Here is a 13,360-nt window from a genome sequence, read left to right as displayed (position 1 = left end):
AAATAATAAAGACATACATTGGTACCCAGTAACAAAGACATTCAATTACACCAAGTAACACAGACATACACTGGCACCAAGTAACAAAGACATGCACTTGCACCAAGAAACAAAGACATACACTGATACCCAGTAACACAGACACACAATTAAACCAAATAACACAGACATGCACTGACACCATGTAACAAAGGCATGCACTGATACCCAGTAACACAGATACACACTTACACCAAGTAACAAAGACATACACTGACACCCAGTATCACAGACATACACTGACACGAAGTAACAAAGACAAACACTGACACCAAGTAACAAACACAAACACTGACACCAAGTAACAAAGACATACACTGACACCCAGTTACACAGACATACACTGACACGAAGTAACAAAGACAAACACTGATACCAAGTGACGAAGACATACAATGACACCCAGTATCACAGACATACACTGACACGAAGGAACAAAGACATACACTGACACCCAGTATCACAGACATACTTTGACACGAAGTAACAAAGACAAACACTGACACCAATTAACAGAGACAAACACTGACACCAAGTAACAAATACATTCACTGACACCGAGTAACACAGATATACACTGACACGAAGTAACAAAGACAAACACTGACACCAAGTAACAAAGACAAACACTGACACCAATTAACAAAGACAAACACTGACACCCAGTAACACAGACACACACTGACACCAAGTAACAAAGACAAACACTGACACCAAGTGACGAAGACATACAATGACACCCAGTATCACAGACATACACTGACACGAAGTAACAAAGACAAACACTGACACCAAGTAACAAAGACATAAACTGAAACCCAGTAACACAGACATACACTGACACGAAGTAACAAAGACAAACACTGACACCAAGTAACAAAGACAAACACTGACACCCAGGAACACAGACACTCACTGACACCAAGTAACAAAGACATTCACTGACAACAACTAACAAATACAAACACTGACGAAAAAGAAACACAGACACACACTTACACCCAGTAACACAGACACACACTTACACCAAGTAACAAAGACAAACACTTACACCAAGTCACAAAGACATACACTTGCACCAAGTAACAAAGACATACACTGACACCAAGTAACAAAGACACACGCTGACACCCAGTATCACAGACATACACAGACACCACGTTACAAAGACAAACACTGACACCAAGTAACAAAGACAAACACTGACACCAAGTAACAAAGACATACACTGACACCCAGTATCTCAGACATACACTGACACGAAGTAACAAAGACAAACACTGACACCAAGTAACAAAGACAAACACTGACACCAAGTAACAAAGACATCCACTGACACCCAGTTAAACAGACATACACTGACACGTGTAACAAAGACAAACACTGACACCAAGTAACAAAGACAGACACTGACACCCAGTATCACAGACATACACTGACACGAAGTAACAAAGACAAACACTGACACCAAGTAACAAAGACAAACACTGACACCAAATAACAAAGAAATACTCTGACACCCAGTATCACAGACATACACTGACACGATGTAAAAAAGACATACACTGACACCCAGTATCACAGACATTCACTGACACGACGTAACAAAGACAAACACTGACACCAAGTAACAAAGACATTCACTGACACCGAGTAACACAGATATACACTGACACGAAGTAACAAAGACAAACACTGACACCAAGTAACAAAGACAAACACTGACACCCAGTAACACAGACACACTCTGACACCAATTAACAAAGACATACACTGACACCAAAAAACAAATACAAACACTGACACCAAGTAACACAGACACACACTTACACCAAGTAACAAAGACACACAATGACACCCAGCAACACAGACATACAATGACACCTAGTAACAAAGACACACACTTTCACCAAGTCACAAAGACATACACTTACACCAAGTAACAAAGACATACACTGACGCCATGTAACACAGACACACACTTACTCCCAGTAACACAGACACACACTTACACCAAGTAACAAAGACTAACACAGACACACCCTGTCAACAAGTAACAGAGACATACACTGACACCAAGTAACAGAGACATACACTGATACCCAGTAACACAGACACACACTTACACCAAGTAACAAAGACATACACTGACACCAAGTAACAATGACATACACTGAAACCCAGTAACACAGACAGTCACTGACACGAAGTAACAAAGGCAAACACTGACACCCAGTAACACAGACAATCACTGACACTAAGTAACAAAGACATTCACTGACAACAACTAACAAATACAAACACTGACGAAAAAGAAACACAGACAAACACTGACACCCAGTAACACAGATACACACTGACACCAAGTAACAAAGACAAACACTGACACCAAGTGACGAAGACATACAATGACACCCAGTATCACAGACATACACTGACACGAAGTAACAAAGACAAACACTGACACCAAGTAACAAAGACATAAACTGAAACCCAGTAACACAGACATACACTGACACGAAGTAACAAAGACAAACACTGACACCAAGTAACAAAGACAAACACTGACACCCAGGAACACAGACACTCACTGACACCAAGTAACAAAGACATTCACTGACAACAACTAACAAATACAAACACTGACGAAAAAGAAACACAGACACACACTTACACCCAGTAACACAGACACACACTTACACCAAGTAACAAAGACAAACACTTACACCAAGTCACAAAGACATACACTTGCACCAAGTAACAAAGACATACACTGACACCAAGTAACAAAGACACACGCTGACACCCAGTATCACAGACATACACAGACACCACGTTACAAAGACAAACACTGACACCAAGTAACAAAGACAAACACTGACACCAAGTAACAAAGACATACACTGACACCCAGTATCTCAGACATACACTGACACGAAGTAACAAAGACAAACACTGACACCAAGTAACAAAGACAAACACTGACACCAAGTAACAAAGACATCCACTGACACCCAGTTAAACAGACATACACTGACACGTGTAACAAAGACAAACACTGACACCAAGTTACAAAGACAGACACTGACACCCAGTATCACAGACATACACTGACACGAAGTAACAAAGACAAACACTGACACCAAGTAACAAAGACAAACACTGACACCAAATAACAAAGAAATACTCTGACACCCAGTATCACAGACATACACTGACACGATGTAAAAAAGACATACACTGACACCCAGTATCACAGACATTCACTGACACCCAGTTAAACAGACATACACTGACACGTGTAACAAAGACAAACACTGACACCAAGTAACAAAGACATTCACTGACACCGAGTAACACAGATATACACTGACACGAAGTAACAAAGACAAACACTGACACCAAGTAACAAAGACAAACACTGACACCAAGTAACAAAGACATCCACTGACACCCAGTTAAACAGACATACACTGACACGTGTAACAAAGACAAACACTGACACCAAGTAACAAAGACATTCACTGACACCGAGTAACACAGATATACACTGACACGAAGTAACAAAGACAAACACTGACACCAAGTAACAAAGACAAACACTGACACCCAGTAACACAGACACTCTCTGACACCAATTAACAAAGACATACACTGACACCAAAAAACAAATACAAACACTGACACCAAGTAACACAGACACACACTTACACCAAGTAACAAAGACACACAATGACACCCAGTAACACAGACATACAATGACACCTAGTAACAAAGACACACACTTTCACCAAGTCACAAAGACATACACTTACACCAAGTAACAAAGACATACACTGACGCCATGTAACACAGACACACACTTACTCCCAGTAACACAGACACACACTTACACCAATTAACAAAGACTAACACAGACACACCCTGTCAACAAGTAACAAAGACATACACTGACACCAAGTAACAGAGACATACACTGATACCCAGTAACACAGACACACACTTACACCAAGTAACAAAGACATACACTGACACCAAGTAACAATGACGTACACTGAAACCCAGTAACACAGACAGTCACTGACACGAAGTAACAAAGGCAAACACTGACACCCAGTAACACAGACAATCACTGACACTAAGTAACAAAGACATTCACTGACAACAACTAACAAATACAAACACTGACGAAAAAGAAACACAGACACACACTTACACCCAGCAACACAGACACACACTTACACCAGATCACAAAGACAGACACTTACAGCCAGTAACAAAGACATACACTTACACCGAGTAATAAAGACATACACTGACACCAAGTAACAAAGACATACACTGACACCCAGTATCACAGACATACACTGACACGAAGTAACAAAGACAAACACTGACACCAAGTAACAAAGACAAACACTGACACCAAGTAACAAAGACATACACTGACACCCAGTTACACAGACATACACTGACACGAAGTAACAAAGACAAACACTGATACCAAGTAACAAAGACAAACACTGACTCCAACTGACGAAGACATACAATGACACCCAGTATCACAGACATACACTGACACGAAGGAACAAAGACATACACTGACACCCAGTATCACAGACATACACTGACACGAAGTAACAAAGACAAACACTGACACCAAGTAACAAAGACATAAACTGAAACCCAGTAACACAGACATACACTGACACGAAGTAACAAAGACAAACACTGACACCAAGTAACAAAGACAAACACTGACACCCAGTAACACAGACGCTCACTGACACCAAGTAACAAAGACATTCACTGACAACAACTAACAAATACAAACACTGACGAAAAAGAAACACAGACACACACTTACACCCAACAACACAGACACACACTTACACCAAGTAACAAAGACACACAATGACACCCAGTAACACAGACAAACACTGACACCAAGTAACAAAGACAAACACTTACACCAAGTCACAAAGACATACACTTGCACCAAGTAACAAAGACATACACTGACACCAAGTAACAAAGACACACACTTACAACAAGTCACAAAGACATACACTTACACCAAATCACAAAGACATACACTTACACCCAGTTGCAAAGACATACACTGACACCAAGTAACAAAGACACACACTGACAGCAAGTAACAAAGACATACACTTACACCAAGTAACAAAGACACACACTGAAACCAAGTAACAAAGACAAACACTGACACCAAGTAACAAAGAAATACACTGACACCCAGTATCACAGACATACACTGACACGATGTAAAAAAGACAAACACTGACACCCAGTATCACAGATATACACTGACACGACGTAACAAAGACAAACACTGACACCAATTAACAAAGACAAACACTGACACCCAGTAACACAGACACACACTGACACCAAGTAACAAAGACAAACACTGACACCAAGTGACGAAGACATACAATGACACCCAGTATCACAGACATACACTGACACGAAGGAACAAAGACATACACTGACACCCAGTATCACAGACATATACTGACACGAAGTAACAAAGACAAACACTGACACCAAGTAACAAAGACATAAACTGAAACCCAGTAACACAGACATACACTGACACGAAGTAACAAAGACAAACACTGACACCAAGTAACAAAGACAAACACTGACACCCAGGAACACAGACACTCACTGACACCAAGTAACAAAGACATTCACTGACAACAACTAACAAATACAAACACTGACGAAAAAGAAACACAGACACACACTTACACCCAGTAACACAGACACACACTTACACCAAGTAACAAAGACAAACACTTACACCAAGTCACAAAGACATACACTTGCACCAAGTAACAAAGACATACACTGACACCAAGGAACAAAGAAACACATTGACACCCAGTATCACAGACATACACTGACACCACGTTACAAAGACAAACACTGACACCAAGTAACAAAGACATACACTCACACCCAGTATCTCAGACATACACTGACACGAAGTAACAAAGACAAACACTGACACCAAGTAACAAAGACATACACTGACACCCAGTTAAACAGACATACACTGACACGTGTAACAAAGACAAACACTGACAACAAGTAACAAAGACAGACACTGACACCCAGTATCACAGACATACACTGACACGAAGTAACAAAGACAAACACTGACACCAAGTAACAAAGAAATACACTGACACCCAGTATCACAGACATACACTGACACGATGTAAAAAAGACATACACTGACACCCAGTATCACAGACATACACTGACACGACGTAACAAAGACAAACACTGACACCAAGTAACACAGATATACACTTACACGAAGTAAGAAAGACAAACACTGACACCAAGTAACAAAGACAAACACTGACACCAAGTAACAAAGACAAACACTGACACCCAGTAACACAGACACTCTCTGACACCAATTAACAAAGACATACACTGACACCAAAAAACAAATACAAACACTGACACCAAGTAACACAGACACACACGTACACCAAGTAACAAAGACACACAATGACACCCAATAACACAGACATACAATGACACATAGTAACAAAGACACACACTTACACCAAGTCACAAAGACATACACTTACACCAAGTAACAAAGAATTACACTGACGCCATGTAACACAGACACACACTTACTCCCAGTAACACAGACACACACTTACACCAAGTAACAAAGACTAACACAGACACACCCTGTCACCAAGTAACAAAGACATACACTGACACCAAGTAACAAAGACATACACTGATACCCAGTAACACAGACACACACTTACACCAAGTAACAAAGACATACACTGATACCAAGTAACAATGACATACACTGATACCCAGTAACACAGACACATACTTACACCAAGTAACAAAGACATACACTGACACCAAGTCACAAAGACATACACTGACACACAGTAACAAAGACAAACACTGACACCAAGTAACAAAGACACACACTGACAACATGTAACACAGACATACACTGACACCAAGTAACAAAGACATACACTGACACCCAGTAACACAGACACACACTTACACCAAGTAACAAAGACATACACTGACACAAAGTAACAAAGACATACACTGATACCCAGTAACATAGACACACACTTACACCAAATAACAAAGACACACACTAACACCAAGTAACACAGACATACACTGACACCAAGTAACAAAGACAAACACTGACACCCTGTATCACAGACATAAACTGACACGATGTAAAAAAGACTTACAGTGACACCCAGTATGACAGACATACACTGACACGAAGTAACAAAGAGAAACACTGACACCAAGTAACAAAGACATACACAGACACCCAGTAACACAGACATACACTGACACGAAGTAACAAAGACATACACTTACACCAAGTAACAAAGACATACACTGACACCAAGTAACAAAGACACACACTTCCACCAGATCACAAAGACATACACGTACAGCCAGTAACAAAGACATACACTTACACCCAGTAACAAAGACATACACTGACAGCAAGTAACAAAGACATACACTGACACCCAGTATCACAGAGATACACTGACACGAAGTAACAAAGACAAACACTGACACCAAGTAACAAAGACAAAGACTGACACCAAGTAACAAAGACATTCACTGACACCCAGTTACACAGACATACACTGACACGAAGTAACAAAGACAAACACTGACACCAAGTGACGAAGACATACAATGACACCCAGTATCACAGACATACACTGACACGAAGGAACAAAGACATGCACTGACACCCAGTATCACAGACATACACTGACACGAAGTAACAAAGACAAACACTGACACCAAGTAACAAAGACATAAAATGAAACCCAGTAACACAGACATATACTGACACGAAGTAACAAAGACAAACACTGACACCAAGTAACAAAGACAGACACTGACACCCAGTAACACAGACACTCACTGACACCAAGTAACAAAGACATTCATTGACAACAGCTAACAAATATAAACACTGACGAAAACGAAACACAGACACACACTTACACCCAGCAACACAGACACACACTTACACCAAGTAACAAAGACACACAATGACACCCAGTAACACAGACAAACACTGACACCAAGTAACAAAGACAAACACTTACACCAAGTCACAAAGACATACACTTGCACCAAGTAACAAAGACATACACTGACACCAAGTAACAAAGACACACACTTACAACAAGTCACAAAGACATACACTTACACCAAGTAACAAAGATAAACACTTGCACACAGTAACAAAGACATACACTTACACCAAGTAACAAAGACACACACTGAAACCCAGTAACACAGCCACGCACTGACACCAAGTAACAAAGACACACACTTACACCAAGTAACAAAGACATACACCAACACCAAGTAACAAAGACACACACTTACACCAAGTCACAAAGACATACACTTACACCAAGTAACAAAGACAGACACTTACACCCAGTAACAAAGACATACCCTGACACCAAGTAACAAAGACATACACTGACACCCAGTATCACAGACATACACTGACATGAATTAACAAAGACATACACTGATACCAAGTAACAAAGACAAAAACTGACACCAAGCAACAAAGAAATGCACTGACACCCAGTTACACAGACATACACTGACACGAAGTAACAAAGAAAAACACTGACACAAGTAACAAAGACAAACACTGAAACCAAGTAACAAAGAAATACACTGACACCCAGCATCACAGACATACACTGACACGAAGTAACAAAGAAAAACACTGACACCAAGTAACAAAGACAAGCACTGACACCAAGTAACAAAGACATACACTGACACCCAGTATCACAATCATACACTGACACGAAGGAACAAAGACATACACTGACACCCAGTATCACAGACATACACTGACACGAAGTAACAAAGACAAACGCTGACACCAAGTAACAAAGACATACACTGACACCCAGTAACACAGACATACACTGACACGAAGTAACAAAGACAAACACTGACACCAAGTAACAAAGACAAACACTGACACCAAATAGCAAATACAAACACTGACGCCATGTGACACAGACACACACTTACTCCCAGTAACACAGACACAGACTTACACCAAGTAACAAAGACTAACAAAGACACACACTGTCACCAAGTAACAAAGACATACACTGACACCAAGTAACAAAGACATACACTGATACCCAGAAACACAGACACTCACTGACACCAAGTAACAACGACATACACTGATACCCAGAAACACAGACACTCACTGACACCAAGTAACAAAGACATACGCTGACAACAAGTAACAAAGACATACACTGACACGAGGTCACAAAGACATACACCTACACCAAATAACAAAGACATGCACTGCCACCCAGTAACACAGACAGACACTGGCACCAAGTAACAAAGACATACACTGACACCAAGTAACAAAGACAAACACTGACACGAAGTAACAAAGACATACACTGACACCAAGTAACACAGACACACACTGACACCAGGTAACAAAGACATACACTGACACCAAGTAACACAGACATACACTGACACCAAGTCACATAGACATACACTGACCCCAGTATCAAAGACACACACTGACACCATGTAACACAGACATACACTGACACCAAGTAACAAAGACAAACACTGACACCAAGTAACAAAGACAAAGACTGACACCAAGTAACAAAGACATTCACTGACACCCAGTTACACAGACATACACTGACACGAAGTAACAAAGACAAACACTGACACCAAGTGACGAAGACATACAATGACACCCAGTATCACAGACATACACTGACACGAAGGAACAAAGACATGCACTGACACCCAGTATCACAGACATACACTGACACGAAGTAACAAAGACAAACACTGACACCAAGTAACAAAGACATAAAATGAAACCCAGCAACACAGACATACACTGACACGAAGTAACAAAGACAAACACTGACACCAAGTAACAAAGAAAGACACTGACACCCAGTTACACAGACATACACTGACACGAAGTAACAAAGACAAACACTGACACCAAGTAACAAAGACATAAAATGAAACCCAGTAACACAGACATACACTGACACGAAGTAACAAAGACAAACACTGACACCAAGTAACAAAGACAGACACTGACACCCAGTAACACAGACACTCACTGACACCAAGTAACAAAGACATTCATTGACAACAACTAACAAATACAAACACTGACGAAAACGAAACACAGACACACACTTACACCCAGCAACACAGACACACACTTACACCAAGTAACAAAGACACACAATGACACCCAGTAACACAGACAAACACTGACACCAAGTAACAAAGACAAACACTTACACCAAGTCACAAAGACATACACTTGCACCAAGTAACAAAGACATACACTGACACCAAGTAACAAAGACACACACTTACAACAAGTCACAAAGACATACACTTACACCAAGTAACAAAGATAAACACTTGCACACAGTAACAAAGACATACACTTACACCAAGTAACAAAGACACACACTGAAACCCAGTAACACAACCACGCACTGACACTAAGTAACAAAGACACACACTTACACCAAGTAACAAAGACATACACCAACACCAAGTAACAAAGACACACACTTACACCAAGTCACAAAGACATACACTTACACCAAGTAACAAAGACAGACACTTACACCCAGTAACAAAGACATACCCTGACACCAAGTAACAAAGACAGACACTGACACCCAGTATCACAGACATACACTGACATGAATTAACAAAGACAAACACTGATACCAAGTAACAAAGACAAAAACTGACACCAAGCAACAAAGAAATGCACTGACACCCAGTTACACAGACATACACTGACCCGAAGTCACAAAGAAAAACACTGACACAAGTAACAAAGACAAACACTGAAACCAAGTAACAAAGACAGACACTGACACCCAGCATCACAGACATACACTGACACGAAGTAACAAAGAAAAACACTGACACCAAGTAACAAAGACAAGCACTGACACCAAGTAACAAAGACATACACTGACACCCAGTATCACAGACATACACTGACACGAAGGAACAAAGACATACACTGACACCCAGTATCACAGACATACACTGACACGAAGTAACAAAGACAAACGCTGACACCAAGTAACAAAGACATACACTGACACCCAGTAACACAGACATACACTGACACGAAGTAACAAAGACAAACACTGACACCAAGTAACAAAGACAAACACTGACACCAAATAGCAAATACAAACACTGACGCCATGTGACACAGACACACACTTACTCCCAGTAACACAGACACACACTTACACCAAGTAACAAAGACTAACAAAGACACACACTGTCACCAAGTAACAAAGACATACACTGACACCAAGTAACAAAGACATACACTGATACCCAGAAACACAGACACTCACTGACACCAAGTAACAAAGACATACACTGATACCCAGAAACACAGACACTCACTGACACCAAGTAACAAAGACATACACTGACAACAAGTAACAAAGACATACACTGACACCAAGTCACAAAGACATACACCTACACCAAATAACAAAGACATGCACTGCCACCCAGTAACACAGACAGACACTGGCACCAAGTAACAAAGACATACACTGACACCAAGTAACAAAGACATACACTGACACGAAGTAACAAAGACATACACTGACACCAAGTAACACAGACACACACTGACACCAGGTAACAAAGACATACACTGACACCAAGTAACACAGACATATACTGACACCAAGTCACATAGACATACACTGACCCCAGTATCAAAGACACACACTGACACCATGTAACACAGACATACACTGACTCCCAGTAACACAGACACACACTTCCCCCAAGAAACAAAGACATACACTGACACCAAGTAACAAAGACATACACTGATACCCAGTAACACAGACACACACTTACACCAAGTAACAAAGACACACACTGACACCAAGTAACAAGGACATACACTTGCACCAAGTAACAAAGACACACACTGACACCAAGTAACAAAGACATACACTTGCACCAAGTAACAAAGACACACACTGACACCAAGTAACAAAGACATTAACTTACACCAAGTAACAAAGACACACACTGACATCTAGTAACAAAGACACACACTGACACCAGGTAACAAAGACACACACTGAAACTAAGTAACAAAGACATACACTGACACCAAGTAACAAAGACAAGCACTGACACCAAGTAACAAAGACATACACTGACACGAAGTAACAAAGACAAACACTGACACCAAGTGACAAAGACAAGCACTGACACCAAGTAACAAAGACATACACTGACACCCAGTATCACAGACATACACTGACACGAAGGAACAAAGACATACACTGACACCCAGTATTACAGACATACACTGACACGAAGTAACAAAGACAAACGCTGACACCAAGTAACAAAGTCATACACTGACACCCAGTAACACAGACATACACTGACACGAAGTAACAAAGACAAACACTGACACCAAGTAACAAAGACAAACACTGACACCAACTAACAAATGCAAACACTGACGCCATGTAACACAGACACACACTTACTCCCAGTAACACAGACACATACTTACACCAAGTAACAAAGACTAACAAAGACACACACTGTCACCAAGTAACAAAGACATCCACTGACACCAAGTAACAAAGACATACACTGACACCCAGTAACACAGACACACACTTACACCAAGTAACAAAGTCATACACTGACAGCAAGTAACAAAGACATACACTGATACCCAGAAACACAGAAACTCACTGACACCAAGTAACAAAGACATGCACTGACACCAGTTAACAAAGACATACACTGACAACAAGTAACAAAGACATACACTGACACCAAGTCACAAAGACATACACCTACACCAAATAACAAAGACATGCAATGCCACCCAGTAACACAGACAGACACTGGCACCAAGTAACAAAGACACACACTTACACCAAGTAACACAGACAAACACTGACACCAAGTAACAAAGAAAAACACTGACACCCAGTAACAAAGACATCCACTGACACCAAGTCACAAAGACATACACTGACACCCAGTAACACAGACACACACTTACACCAAGTAACAAAGACATACACTGACACCAAGTAACAAAAACATACACTTACACCAGGTAACACAGACATACACTGACACTAACTAACAAAAACAA

This window comes from Heterodontus francisci, chromosome 21, assembly GCF_036365525.1.
Source record: "Heterodontus francisci isolate sHetFra1 chromosome 21, sHetFra1.hap1, whole genome shotgun sequence".
NCBI lineage: Eukaryota > Metazoa > Chordata > Chondrichthyes > Heterodontiformes > Heterodontidae > Heterodontus > Heterodontus francisci.
Note: the sequence above shows the minus strand (reverse complement) of the source record.